Source organism: Hipposideros armiger, unplaced genomic scaffold (genome assembly GCF_001890085.2).
Source record: "Hipposideros armiger isolate ML-2016 unplaced genomic scaffold, ASM189008v1 scaffold_178, whole genome shotgun sequence".
Taxonomy (NCBI): domain Eukaryota; kingdom Metazoa; phylum Chordata; class Mammalia; order Chiroptera; family Hipposideridae; genus Hipposideros; species Hipposideros armiger.
The window spans coordinates 306,984-321,651 of NW_017731528.1; the positions used below are offsets into that span (position 1 = coordinate 306,984).

At 43.1% G+C, this 14,668-nt stretch overlaps 1 protein-coding gene across 1 annotated transcript in view; it reads left to right on the forward strand.

Moving 5' to 3' along the window:
• Positions 1 to 14,668, forward strand: part of LATS2 (large tumor suppressor kinase 2) — an 82,993-nt gene that overhangs the window by 23,357 nt on the left and 44,968 nt on the right. The gene's annotated exons all lie outside the window — the stretch shown is intronic.

The following is a 14,668-nucleotide window of genomic DNA, read 5'->3' on the forward strand; positions in this document are numbered from 1 at the left end:
GCTCATGGCAGCTCACGCTGGCTGCCAGCCACTCATGCTGGCTGCTGGCCACTCATGGTAGCTTATGGCAGCCCACTGCAGCTTCACTGCAGCCTATGCCGTCGCCGGCGACTCATGGCAGCCCAGCTCCAGGTCAAGCTGTTGTTCATCTTAGTTGTAGAGGGTGCAGTGTCATTGGCCCTCATGTGGGATCCGAACCGGGGCCCCCCTGCTCAGAGCTAGTGCTCCCAAGCCAGTTCTTAACCAGCGCTCCACTCGGCCGGCCCTGTTCCAAGCACGTGATAATAAAAAGAAACGAAACTGGTAATCGTTCTTTCATTTAAGTAGCAGAAAGCTGTCATATTGTGAGGGGGCTCTTACTACATGTCTGAGATTGGCTCCATTTTCCTGTTAAAATGAGATGCAAGGTCTAGGACATTGAGACCAAACACATCTTATGAGGAAACATCTTTTCTCTGAGTGACTGACAGGTCTTAGGCTGACTCAAGAGTCTGTAGTCCTGGTGGATATGCCAGAAACTGGGCACTGGCAGACCAGTGGGCAGGGCCTGCACCCGGGGAGAAGGATGCGCCTTGAGAGCCAGGACGACACCCAGGTTGGCTGGCCGCAGCAGCATGCACCGCAGAGCTGCCTGGGTGGTGTTTCGAGATAACTGGCCACAGGTTTGTGGATGAGTTGGACACCGCTGCCCTGGGGAGCTGGGTGCCCGCCTCCACCTCCTGCCTTCATCCTGGCGTACAGCATTTCCTTCATGTGCCAAATATGAAAACTGTTGGGGTCATCACCAGTGTTGTTGGCTTACCACCACCTGTATGTCACGCCAAGCAGCTTTCTATCTGCAAGATTGTTTACGGTTTGCGGTCATGGCCCATTTGATGGGTCCTGCCATGCTCGTGGGTGATGATGGAAGGTCATTTTCTCCCCGTGGCATCGTGATTTAGCCCTTACCAAGTGCTGCACAGGTAAACGTTATAACGGTTCGTAGAGGGACCTGGGGCCTATTGCCCAGGGCACCACCCCCGAGACTGAATGCAGTCGGTGAGATGTGGGCCCTAGGGGTTCCTGACGTGGACTGGGTCCAGGGCGAGAGGTGCTGAGTCCTGAGTCTCATGCTCCCAAACAGCTATGTGGGCCCCTTCATACACTGCTTCTGTCATTGCCAATCCATTTACGGGTGTGGAGACTGGGAATAACCCAATAAGGAAATTCCATTTTTTAATGTCATTTAACAATCTCTTTTAGAACTGTTTTTAATAGGGTATTTATGAATTTCAGACTTAACAACAAAAAGAGGCCACACCCATTATAGTCACTACCAGCTTCTCCTTATTTTGTTAAAATCCACTTACACACCAGGCGGGGTGGTGCGTGCCTGGAGTCCTAGTTACTCCGGGGCTGAGGCAGGAGGATGGCTTGAGCCTAGTTCTGCGCGGCAGGGCGCTGTGCCGATCAAGTGTCCGCACTGAGTCCAACATCAGTATGGTGACTTCCCGGGAGCGGGGGCCACCAACCAGGTTGCCTGAGGAGGGGTGAACTGGCCCAGGTGGGAAATGGAGCAGGTCAAAGCTCCCGTGCTAGTAGGTAGTGGGGTTGCGTCTGTGAAAGCCACTGCACTCCAGCCTGGGTAGCACAGTGAGACCACGTCCCTTTTGAACCCCTCCCTGATTTAACAGAATCCTGTATCTCTCAGATAAATAACAAAAGTTTGCCCCTTTCCAGATTTATTTTTTTTAATCCAGTTACCAGTATTTCATGGTTCTCAAGTTTAAAGTGAACTGCATTCACCATGCAATTTTTTCTTTTTTTTTTTTTTTTTAAGATTTTATTGGGGAATCGGGGAAGGGGAACAGACAAGTTGCTGTCCTTTTTGTTCTTTAGTCTAGTTGTGGAGGACGTCGCTTCACTGGCCCATGTTGTTGGTATTATCATTGCGGTCTTCCTGGTTGAGGCAGATTGGTCGCTGGTCACTGGACGGCCACTTACAGTGGCTTACGGCAGCTCACGCTGGCTGCCGGCCACTCATGGTAGGTAGCTCATGGCAGCCCACTGCACTTCCACTGCAACCTACTCCGTCGCCGGCGACTCACAGCAGCCCAGCTCTAGGTCGAGCTGTTGTTCACCATCTTAGCTGTAGAGGACGCAGCATCACTGGCCCATGTGGGATCCGAACCAGCAGCCCTGTTGCTCAGAGCTCACACTTCCAAGCCAATTCTTAACCAACGAGCCACTCGGCTGGTCCCACCATGCAATTTTTGTATATTAGGTTTTACCCATCTTGGATTTCCTTATTTCCTTTTATTATTTTATAATTCATTATTTGGAAGGGAGATGTTTTTCATAATTATACTTTTCCAATTTGTAATTTTACATAATTAACTTCTTCAGTGCAACAATTTGAATCTTTATGTGTTCTTGATATCTTTCCTGCAGTTATGGAAAACTACAGGAACCTTCTCTGCCCTTTGTACCGCTTTCCCACCCCCTCACCATGACCCCCAGCATCTGGCATAGCCCTGGGTACATAGTGTTCAGCAGACACGTTGAGGTGTCAGATCAGACAGACTCTGTATTTAGGGTCTCACTGAGCTTGCTCAGAGTATGATTTGGGGTTTGAATAAAGGTGCCAGTAGCAGATCCCCATACCCATATGTGGAATGAAAAGGAAGGCTTGAGGCTGGCAAGATGTGGCCGGCATGGTAGTTCTGAGGTGTTGCCAAGGTCCCAGGCTCCTCCTTTTTCTGCTTTGCCATCCTCAGTAGAGGCTTTCACCTTCAGGTGCACTGGTGGTACCTGTGCCATCAGCATTCCATGCCAGAGGCAGGGGAGCAGCAAGAATGGGCTGCCCTCTTCCTTCAGGAGCGTCCCACACCTCGCTGGCCAGAACAAGTCACTTGGTCACAGGAGGGTAAAGCGGCCTTGGAAATGTGCACTTTCGTTGGGTGAATGGCTGCCCCTAACAAGACCAGGCTCCGTTAGAAAGGAAGAAAGGGAAGATGGATCTTGGTTAGGAGACTGGCTGTGTCACACGGGCTAACAGCTTACCTTCCTGAGCCTCCAGGTTCTTCATCTCCCATGCACTCAGAATAGCAACTCCTCCAGCCTCATGGGTAGTGCTGCAGACCAGAAAGAATGTAAGTGCCTGGCACATGGACAGCATGGTGGCTAAACCACAGTGCTGTGTGTCGTCTGTCTCAAAAACTTGTGAGTGGCTGGAGAGCTGGGTGTCAGTTGTTTCATGGTGAGACTGTCACCTCTCAGCAGTTGTGTAGCTGTTGGTCCCCTGTCCCTGGTAACCACATGGAAGAGATTCACTAACCCATGCGGTGTGTTCCTTGTGGTTTGACCTGTACTTGGCTGGTTATGACATTACAAGAATTGTTCATCATGTGGCAGGAATAAAGGCTGTTTTGTACAAAAGTAAATGATTAATGGTGACAAAAGTTCCCCAGCCAACAAGTAAATGTGCAATGTAAATTGAAAGCAGTCGCATTTGCTTTATAAAAGTTTTTATTCAGAGAGCCATTGTAAAGCTAGTGATATTTGGCATCTAGGAGGCCCAAGAACGTGGCTGAGCTGCCTCTGTGTTAGCCATCAGCCTCCAGAGGAGGCTTCGTGTATGTGTCCTGTCACTCCTTTTTCCTGCCTTGTGCCTAATGGCTTCATTCAGCTTTGTTTTTTGGGCATTTTCACTGTCTTTCTGGTGTTTTTGGCTAGAAATGTTAGCACACGAGGCCCCAACCTGTAGCTGGGGATCTATTGGATTGTCGGAAAAGTCATGATGTATTTTTTCTATGTTTTTCATTGCAAAAATGCGTCATGACTTTTCCAACAACCCAGTATTAGTAAATCTCCATATGCTTGTTTCCATTGTGCCATATTTGCATTGCTTACTTTTGGGCTGTTTCTGAGATCCCCAGGAGAGAGGTGATTGAGGCAGAGGAGACTCTGCCCACCCTTGTTTCAGGATTTCATTGATAGGATCAGANAGACTCTGCCCACCCTTGTTTCAGGATTTCATTGATAGGATCAGACTCTGCCCATGCTTGTTTCAGGATTTCACTGGTAGGTTCAGACTTCCCCCACCCTTGTTTCAGGACTTCACTGGTGGGTTCGGAGTCCACCCACTCTTGTTTCAGGATTTCACTGGTAGGTTCAGACCCCGCCCACCCTTGTTTCAGGATTTCATTGGTAGGTTCAGACTCCGACCACCCTTGTTTTAGGATTTCACTGGTAGGTTCAGAAGTCTTTCATGCAGCATGAAGGTGTATGCTCTCTGGCTCTCTGGCTCTCCCTTTCCGCTCTCTAACTCTGTCTCAAGAAAGGCTGGGAATAGTTCTCCAAAAAAGGTTGAGACCTCTATCTTAGACTTGCCTTTGACTATAGTCTCTACATTAGTCATTATAATAATGAGTACTTTCCTCAATGACTGCTATTTTTTTTTCTCCTAAGTAGCTTTCAAATCTATGTCTTTTCATTGTTAGCACCCTCTACACCTAGATTCATCTAAGTAGTCTCCCTGACCCAGTATTACCTCCCATGAACTTTTCCTAAAACATGACCATCAGTCACTCTCTTGGTAACCACTGCCCTCCTCCTATCATCTGCTCTTCACTTACTTATCACACTTCATTATTTCTTGCTTTACTAGTCCAGCCCGCCAGCTCCAGCCATGTTTGTCTATTTATACACCATCTGCCATCAAGCTGTGTCGCTTTCTTCACACTGGCTTCACTCATGCAGTTTACCCCACCTGGAATGCACTCCCCCAAACCCGGCCACATTCCACCCACTCAAGGCCCACTTCTTCCATAATTCATTCTGTTGCCTTCTCCAGCTATTCATTCCAGCACAAGCTGAATTATCCCTTTTCTGAATTCCTGTTTTTATCACAACCATCCGGTCAACCGTGGTAGGTCTACACAGGGTCTTAGGGATTATCTAGTTTACCTGGCTCTTTTCATGTGTGAATTAACTGAGACCCAAAGAAGTGATGTGGTCAGTTTGAGGCTGTACAGCAAGTGGGAGGTGGAGAGGGTGGGCAGAGCTGAAACTAGAAGCCATTCAGTCTGGTCCATGTGACTTGAAAGACAGAGAAAGAGAAACAAGTGCTCCCCATTTATAAAAATAAGATACTTTCTTATAATAAAATTACCCATCAACTGACTAATCAGAAATAATCTGTTATTTGGCCATACATATATTTGTTTTTGTTTTTGTTAACTTTTTAGTTTGGAAAATTTTTTTGAAAGTAAAACAGCCTAGAGAAAACCCCACATATCTGTCAACTAACTAGCTTCAACCAGTGGTCAGCATTCTTCCTTGTTTCATCTGTTTCTAAAGTAGTTTTTAAAGTAAACATTTAATTGAAGTGTAATATCTAGGATATTTTGAAAACAAATACCAGGCATCATATCATTTATCACCCATATATACTTCAATATATCTCTAAAAGAAAAAAAGAAAAACACAAAAGACAAAGTAAAAACATAATCATAATACTGTTATCACATTCAATAAAATAGACATATTTAATTTTAACATAATTTAATAACTACTTGGGTACCATTTTACAACTTACTGTGTAAGTGAAATTAATGTTTTTTGAACAATTGCTATGTGACTGTCATCCTCCCAACAAGACCATGAAGACGGTTCTACTATTGTCAATATTTTACAGATGAAAAAACTGCATCATAGGTTTCAGTGTAGGTAAATAGTGTAGGTACTAAATAGTGGAACTAAGAATCAGATCCAGACCTGGTTGTTTCTTGTTTTGTATCTTGATCCTTTTCCCTCAAATTAATAATCTACAGAGCATTTCTTTATATCCATAAAAACATTATTCTAAAATATGTTACATGCCATCATGGTAGTCCATCTGCCAGAATTTAACAGTTCTCCTATTTTTAGACAATGAAATTGTTTCCAGTTTTTGTGCTATATAAACAATGCTACAGTGAACATGTTTATTCATGTTTTGGAAAACATCTCTACTACTTTCCTTAGGTCAGATTTTTGAAAGCAAAATTACTCTAGTAACCTTGTTCTGTAATTGTTTTGTGCAAGTTTTGCCTAGAGATTGAGCAACCGTGAATAGTAGTAGCTCACGCACACAGCAGTCAGTGACCAGCGAAGCAGAAGTAAACCCAAGTCATGTTTTCGTCATTCTTGCAGCTCATGTTTATTGAGCACGTACTAGGTGAGTGCACTGTGCTAAGCACTGAGGACTCAGAGATATCTGATACCAGAGACCTTTCCTTTTGATGCCTGGTTGGTTCTGGATTCTTTCTCATTTCCCAGTTAAACTCTATGGGAGGTGTTTCCACTAATGCTAGAGGAGTTAAGTGGTGGCAGGAACCCTCATTCTATAACAATTAAAAACACTGGATTTTAAAGATTAAATATTTAATGTCACTGGAAATTGTCAAAAACCAGACACACCCTAGGAGAGGTTTAATCTCCAAAAACTAATGGGAAACGGTAACAACTGGGAACTTGTAGCCCAAGGGCCTTGTCTAAGGCCCATAGCTGCAGAAAATGGGACAGAGGAGGAAGAAAACCTCAGCCTTCCTGACTATGGACACCAGGCAGCTGGGAATGTAATGGGGACATCTAGGCAGTGGGGAAGTACAGAGGGGTGAGCTCAAATTCTGAGTGCAAACTCTCCCAGACCCTTGGCAGCAGTTAACCTATATATGTGTGGGGACAGTCCAGGAGGAGCAGTCAGAAAGTAGGTAAAAACCAGGAAGGAATATATCCTGAGAGAGGAGCTCTCGTGAGCTTGCTGCTTTTTTAAACCAAGTGCATTGCTCAGCCAGGTGCTGTGTAGGCGGTATGAAGTCAAAGCCTTCTGGGCTTGAAGTTTCAGAGCACAGAGCAGCTGGAAATTAGTGGTGAAAGGGGATGGAATCCCCAGAAGCAAGAAAATCACAGAAAGGCTGAGCCTCAGCTCTCCCCATAGCCTTTTCTGATGACCAAATGACGTAGGCACAGGAGAGCCCCCCACAATGGTGCAAGATTAAAACATTGGGGGGGGGGGGAACAAGAACAGTACAGAGATACCAGTTTCTGTGTGCTGCAGTTTGAATCATGTCAAGTTGTTGCCTATGACAACAAAACCACTAACCTCAGAACCCAGCAGAATGCAATATTGCTGTGAGGTATTACCCAGTGTCTAGTTTTCAACATGCAAAAAAAAAAAAAAAAGGAAGTGAGACCCTTCCTCAGGAAATAAGGCAGTCAATAGAAGCTGACTTCAGGTGGAATGAGATGTTGGCTTTAGCAGAAAAATTTTTAAGAGCTGTTTTTAAATGGTTAAGATGGCAATTTATGTGCTGCTTTTAAAACCACAATTTTTAAAAAAAGCTATTAAAAATATATCCAAAGAATGAAGAGAAACTGTCAGAAGAATTAAGAGAAAATGTAGTATTAATGAATACATAGACAGAAAATCTCCACAGAAAAATGGAAACCACAAAAACAGAAATCCTCAACTGCAAAGTACACTGAATAAAATTTAAAAATTGACAAAATGGGGCCAGCCGAGTGACATAGTTGGTTAAGAGTTGGCTTGGGAGCATGAGCTCTGAGCAGCAGGGCCACTGGTTCGGTTCCCACATGGGCCAGTGATGCTGCACCCTCTACAGCTAAGATGGTGAACCAATAGCTCGACCTGGAGCTGGGCTGCCGTGAGTCGCCAGCGACGGAGTAGGCTGCAGTGGGGCTGCAGTGGGGCTGCAGTGGGCTGCTGTGGGCTGCTGTGAGCTGCTGTGAGCCACCGTGAGTGGCCATCCAATGGCCCGTGAGCGACTGCCTCAGCCGGGAAGAGTGCAATGATCATAATACCAACATGGGCCAGTGAAGCGACGTCCTCCACAACTAGACTGAAGAACAAAAGGACAGCAACTTGTCTGTTCCCCTGCCCCGATTCCCCAACGCTGTTCCCCTCCCCCAATTCTCCAATTAAATCTTTAAAAAAAAAATTGACTGAATAGGCTCAACGTAAGACTAAGTACAGCAATAGAAAGAATGAGTGAACTTAGGTATAAATCAGTAGACATTACCCAACCAAACACATAGAAAAGTTTGAAGAGAAATCAACAGAATCTCAGACACCTGGGGTTGCTGGCAGGTGGTCCAGTGTGTGTGAAATTGGAACCCCTAAAGGAGAAGAGCAACGGGAATGGGCAAAAAAATGTTTGAAGCAGTAATGGCTGGAAACTTCCCAAATTGTATAAAAACTTCTAGGTACTTCAAGAAGCTCAGTGAACCCGAAGCAGGATGAACACAGACAAAAGCATTCTTAGACTTATTATATTTAAACTGGTGAAAGCCAAAGATAAGGTCAAAATCTTGAAAGTCCCCAGAGAAAAATGATGTGTTCCTCACAGGAACATAGGTTTTAACAACTGACTTCTCATCAGAAAGTATAAAAGCTGAACATATTGGAATGACAAGTTCAGAGTGCTGGAGGGGAAAAAAAATCTATCCACTGAGAAGTCTATGTTTAGCAAACTATCCTTCAGAAATGAAAGTGAAGACATTTCCAGAGAAATAGAAGTCTGAGAAAATTTGTCACCAGGGTACCTGTACTAAAAGAAATGCTAAAGGATATACAGGAATGGATAAAGAGTGCTAGGGATGGTAGGTATCACTAAATATAAAAGATGGATTTATTCCTTTCTTTTTCTTAATTTCTTTAAAAGCTATGTCAATATTTAAAGCAAAAAAACAACGCTTGCTTAATGGGTTTATCATGTGTATGGATGGCACATAGAGCACTAAGGATGAGCATTAAATGGAGGCATACTAATTGCAAGGTTCCCATATTTTTCTGACATAATTAGAAATTAACACTTAAGTAGATTATGGTAAGTTAAAAATGTATTTCGCAGTCTTTAGCGCAACCACTAAGATGTAATTTGAAGAGCTAGAGCTGAAAAGCCTGAGGAATTAAAATGGAATACTAAGAAAAATTGATTGACATGAAAGGAGGCAGGGCCGGGGGGATCAAAGGAACAAAAACCAGATGAGATAAATAGGAACGGCAGACCTAAATAAAACCGTATTAATAATTACATTCACTGTGAAGGGATTAGCACTCCATTCAAAAGACAGAGATTGTCATGCTAAATGAAAAAGCAAGTTCCAACTATGTTCTATCTACAGGACACACTTGAAATACAAGGACACAGACAGATTGAAAGTCAAAGTCTGGAAAAAGATACGCCATGCAAACAGTAAACATAAAATAGACACACTGGCAGGGTTAATATAAGAGTACCCTTCAAGATGAGTGCTACTTGAGACAAAGAGGGACAACTCATAATAGAAAGGTCAACACACTGGGAAGATGTCATGAGGATGCCCCTGAAAACACAGCTTCCAGCTACGGGAAGTGAAGCGTGTGAGGCAAGAGCTAAGAGGAGAAACAGCAAACCCACAGTCACATGCGGAGACTGTAGCTGCCTCTCAATAGCTGATGGAACAAGAGGCCACAATATGTGTAAGGGACAGGAGATTTGAACTTCAACTTAATTGGCACCATAAACACCCCACTCAGTAACTGAGGGTACACATTCTTCCCCACCGATGTTTATAACGCCAGGCCATCTGCTAAGACAGAGCCTCAGTAGCTTTTCAAAGACTGAAATCTTACAGACTGGGTTCTGGGACCACAGTGAAATTAAATTAGAAAAAAATGAAAATCTTCAAAAGCCCCAAATATCTGGCCATTAAACACCTGACTTCTAAACAACTCATGACTCAAAAAAGAAATCACCAAGGGAATGATTAAATATTTGATCTGAATAATAATAAAAAAATATATCAAACTTGTGATATTTTGCTAAAGCAATACCTAGAGGGAAATTTATAGTTTTAAGTGATTATTCTAGAAAAAAAGAAAAGTCTAAGATTAGTTATCTAAGCTTCTCCCTTGGGAGGCTAGAAAAAGACAGTAAAGTAAACTGAAATTAAGTCAAAGAAAGGAAACAATAAAGAGGACCAACAATAGGAACAGACAGTACAATAAAGGCAAAAGCTGGTTCTTTGAAAAGATTAATAAGATTGATGTCTCCAGCTAAATTTACCCCAAAATGTAAATAAATAAATAGATAAATAAGAAATTTAAAAGGCATAGATGAAACCAATTTCAGGAGTGAATGAAGGCATACTGCTGTGGATCCTACAGACATTAAAAAGATTTAAGGGAATATATATAAACCATGTGTTATCCAATAAATGTGACTTAGATGAAATGAATAGACTAATTTTTTGAAAAACAAAATACCCAAATTAACACAAGAAGTAGAAAAATCTGAATAGCCCAATATCTATTAAAGAAATTCATAATTAAAATCCTTCTTAAGAAGAAAACTGCAGGCTCAGATGCTTTACTGGTGGTGAATGTTATTAAACAATTAAGGAAGAAATAACAGTCCTAGCTCTATTCTTTCAGAAAATAAAGGAGAGAATAGTTCCCACTAATTTTATGAGACCAGTATCACTCTGATATCCAAACTTGACAAAGCCATTGCAAGTCTAGAAAACTACAGGCCAATATTCCAATATCTGTTATAAATGCTATTTAAATCCAACCATCCTAATCGAAGCAGTAGCAAATGGATTCAGTAAAAAGATAATATGTCAGGACCAAGTGGAATCTATCTCAGACATGCAGGGTTGGTTTAACATTAATCAATAGATTCACCCCATCAATACAGTGAAGAGGAAAGCCATGTAAATAAGAGGAAATCTATACCAATAGATGTAGAAAAGGCATTTTACAAAATTCAACAGCCATTCATAACAAAAACTCTCAACAAACTGGGCAAAAAAGGGAACTTCCTCAATTTGCTAAAGGGCGTCTATGTAAATCTGCAGCTAACATCACATTTAATGGTGAAAAACTGAATACCTTAGTAAGAAAGTAAGAAAGCATGGATGGCCACTTTCATTTTCTGTGGGGGTACTGGCCACTGCATCCAGGAGAGAAAAAGAAATAGAAGGACACATTGGGAAAGAAGTAAAACTGTCTTTATTTGCATTTGACATGACCCTTTTTGTAGAAAATCCTATGGAATCTATTAAAAAGCCACCAGAACTAATTATTTCCTATATATTGTAACAATTAGCATGGTCAATATGCAAAAATCAATAGTTTTTCTATATAAACTATCAATGACTACTTGGAAATTGAAATTTAAAATGTGATTTCATTTACAATAGCATTTAGAGATATGAAATACTTAGCGATATATTTAGCAAAATATATACAAAGCCTGTATACTTAAAACTATAAAACATTACTAAATAAGTTAAAGAGATATAAATAAATGAGGAGATATACTGTGTTCATGGATTGGAAGACTTAAGATGGCATTTCTCCCCAAGCTCATCTATAGATTCAGCACAATCCCTAGATTTTGCTGGAAAAAGATATGCCATGCAAACAGTAAACATAAAATAGACACACTGGCAGTGTTAATATCAGAGTACCCTTCAAGATGAGTGCTACTTGAGACCAAGAGGGACACTTCATAATAGAAGGGTCAACACACTGGGAAGATGTCATGAGGATGCCATCACTCTGAATATTTCCTGCCAATCCTTTCTGGCCTGCAAAGTTTCTGTTGAGGAATCAGCTGACATTCTTATGGGGGCTCCCTTGTAGGTAATTAACTGCTTTTCTCTTGCTCCTTTTAAGATTCCCTCTTTGTCTTTAACCTTTGGTATTTTAATTAAGTGTCTTGGTGTCCTCTTTGGGTTCTCTGTGCTACCTGGGCTTATATATCATTTCTTTCACCAGGTTAGGGAAGTTTTCTGTAATTTCTTCAAATAGGTTTTCAATTCCTTGCTCTTTCTGTTCTCCTTCTGGTACCCCTATAATGCGAACGTTGGTACATTTGATGTTGTCCCAGAGGCCCCCTAACTCTCCTCAGTTATTTTGCATTGTTTTTTTATTTTTTCTTTTGCTATTCTGGTTGGGTGTTTTTTGCTACCTTATTTTCTACATTGTTGGTTCAGTCTTCTGATTCATCTAATCTGTAGATTCCCTGTACTATATTCTTCATTTCCATTATTGTATTTTTTATTTCTGACTGGTTCTTTTTTTATGTTTTCTATCTCCATTTTTATGTTTTCCATCTCTTTGTTAAAGTTCTCCCTGAGGGCCAGCTGAGTGTCGCGTTGGTTAAGAGTTGGCTTGGGATGCCAGCTCTGAGCAGCAGGGCCCCGGTTCAGATCTCACATGAGGGCCAGCAACGATGCGCCCTCTACAGCTAAGATGATGAACAACAGCTTGACCTGGAGCTGGGCTGCCATAAGACGTTGGTGATGGCATAGGCTGCAGTAGAGCTGCAGTGGGCTGCCATAAGCTACCGTGAGTGGCTGGCAGCCAGCATGAGCTGCCAACAGCCGCCGTGAGCAGCAGTCCAGTAACCGGCGACTGATCTGCCTCACCTGGGAAAAGTGCAATGATAATACCAACATGGGCCAGTGAAGCGATGTCCTCCACAACTAGACTGAAGAACAAAAGGACAGGAACTTGTCTGTTCCCATTCCCTGATTCCCCAGTGCTGTTCCCCTCCCCCAATTCCCCAATAAAATCTTAAAAAAAAAAAGTTCTCCCTGAGATCAGTGAGCATCCTTATAACCAGTGTTTGGAACTCCTCATCTGAGAAATTGCTTGTCTCCATTTTGTTTAGTTCTTTTTCTGGAGCTTTTTTTCTATTCTTTTATTTAGGACATATTTCTTTGCCTCCCCATTTTGGCTGCCTCCCTGAGTTTGTTTCTATGTATTAGGTAGGGCTGCTATGTCTTCTGGTCTTAGTAGAGTGGCCTTATGTAGTAGGTGTCCTGTGGGATTCAGTGGCACAGTCTTTCTGGTCACTTGAGCCACACACTCCTGGTGTGTCCCTTGTGTGGATTGTGTGTGCCCTCCTGTTGTAGTTGAGCCTTGGTTGATAATTGCACATCAATGGGAGGGACAGACTCTCAGGTTCACTGGTTGTGAGGACTGGCCTTGACTACAGTGAAAGAGTTTTTGTGCAGGGGCTGACCCCACAGAGCAGGATCTGCCTCAGCAGGACTCTGGTGTCTGCCCAATTTGCCCCTTGGGTGTGTCGTTTTTAGAGGCAGCTGGCTGATGCTCCAGCCTGTTTTGAAGGTGTCCACTGGGGGCACCAGCTCCAGGACAACTTTGGAGGGGATCTGCTGTAGGTCAAGTTCAGCCACAGCCTGTGCCCCACCCAGGGCCAGCCAGCAGGAACCAGAAAGAAATCTGTAGATGGCTGCTGCCTATGCTGTGCTTGGAAGCACCGAGAGGCCAAGCGAAGGCCTCTGAACGAAGGCCAGCTGACACTAGTGCTGAGCTTAGGGCTGCTCAGCCAGAGGTACAGGACACGCTCAAGCCAGATGCTGCTTGTCTGGGTTCTGCAAACCTTTGAGAGACCCAAGGAAAGTCTGTACCTTGAGTTAAGGAAGGCGGTTTGTACAAAAAAGCCACTGGAAGCAGCTTGGGTGTGCCCAAAAGTTGGGTGGGGCAGGGTCTTCAACTGCCAGGGTGTGGTGAACAAATGGGGGAGACTCAGATATGGTGATCACTGGGAAGGGGGAGGGTTCAACAAAGAAACAATGGCCTCCACCAGCTCCTCCATCCAGGAGAAAGCCACCTCTCCAGCCCCCATCCCATGCCAGACAACTCGTTTCCCACCATATGTCCCTGCTGACTTTCCAGCTACTGCCCCAATGCTGGAGCGCAGAGCAAGTGATTTCGTTGGTGGGTAAGTCTATGCACAGTCCCTTTAGGAGGAGCACCTGGGACTCCAGCCACCCTCCATCTCACTCAGTCACAATCTCCGCTGGTTTTCACAACCAGAAATTATGGGGACTTCTCTCCCAGCACTGGAACCCTGGGCTGGGATGGGGCTGGGACCTCTCACTCTTCTGGGGGGTGGGGAGGACCTCCACAGCCTAAATATCCCTCCTGATCTTTAATGGTCATACGTGGGTGTGGGGCCAGCCTGTTCCGCATCTCTGCCCCTCCTACCAGTCTTGAGGTGGCTTATTCTGCATGTCCTTATGAGCTTCGGTTCAGCAAGATTTTAAGAAATTCTCAGTTACGGTTGTTTTGTAGTTTAGTTGTAATTTTGATGTGGTCATGAGAGAAGGTAAGCACAGCGTTTACCTACTGCGCCATCTTGGTATCTCCCAAGGCATAACTTTCTTATATCCAGCATAAAAAGCATGGACCATAAAAGTAAAGTTGATAAGTTTGACTTTTCCAAAATTAAAAGTCTTTGCGCTTCAAAAGACATCATTAAAACAACAAAAAGTCAATCCATGGAATAAGAAAAAAATAGTCCCAATACATACATTGGACAACAGATTTTTTTCTTGAATATATAAAGAATTTCTACAACTCAATAGTAAAATGACAAACATTTAAATGGTAGATTTGAGCTGACACTTCACAAAAGAATATGTAAGAATGGCTAATAAGCACATGCATGAAAAAATACTCAAGATCATTAGTCATCAGGGAAATGCAAATTAAAACCACAGTGCGATACCACTCCATACTCATTAGAAAGGATAGAATTTTATTTATTTTTTTAAAAAGATTTTTATTGGGGAATTGGCGGAGGGGAACAGACAAGTTGCTGTC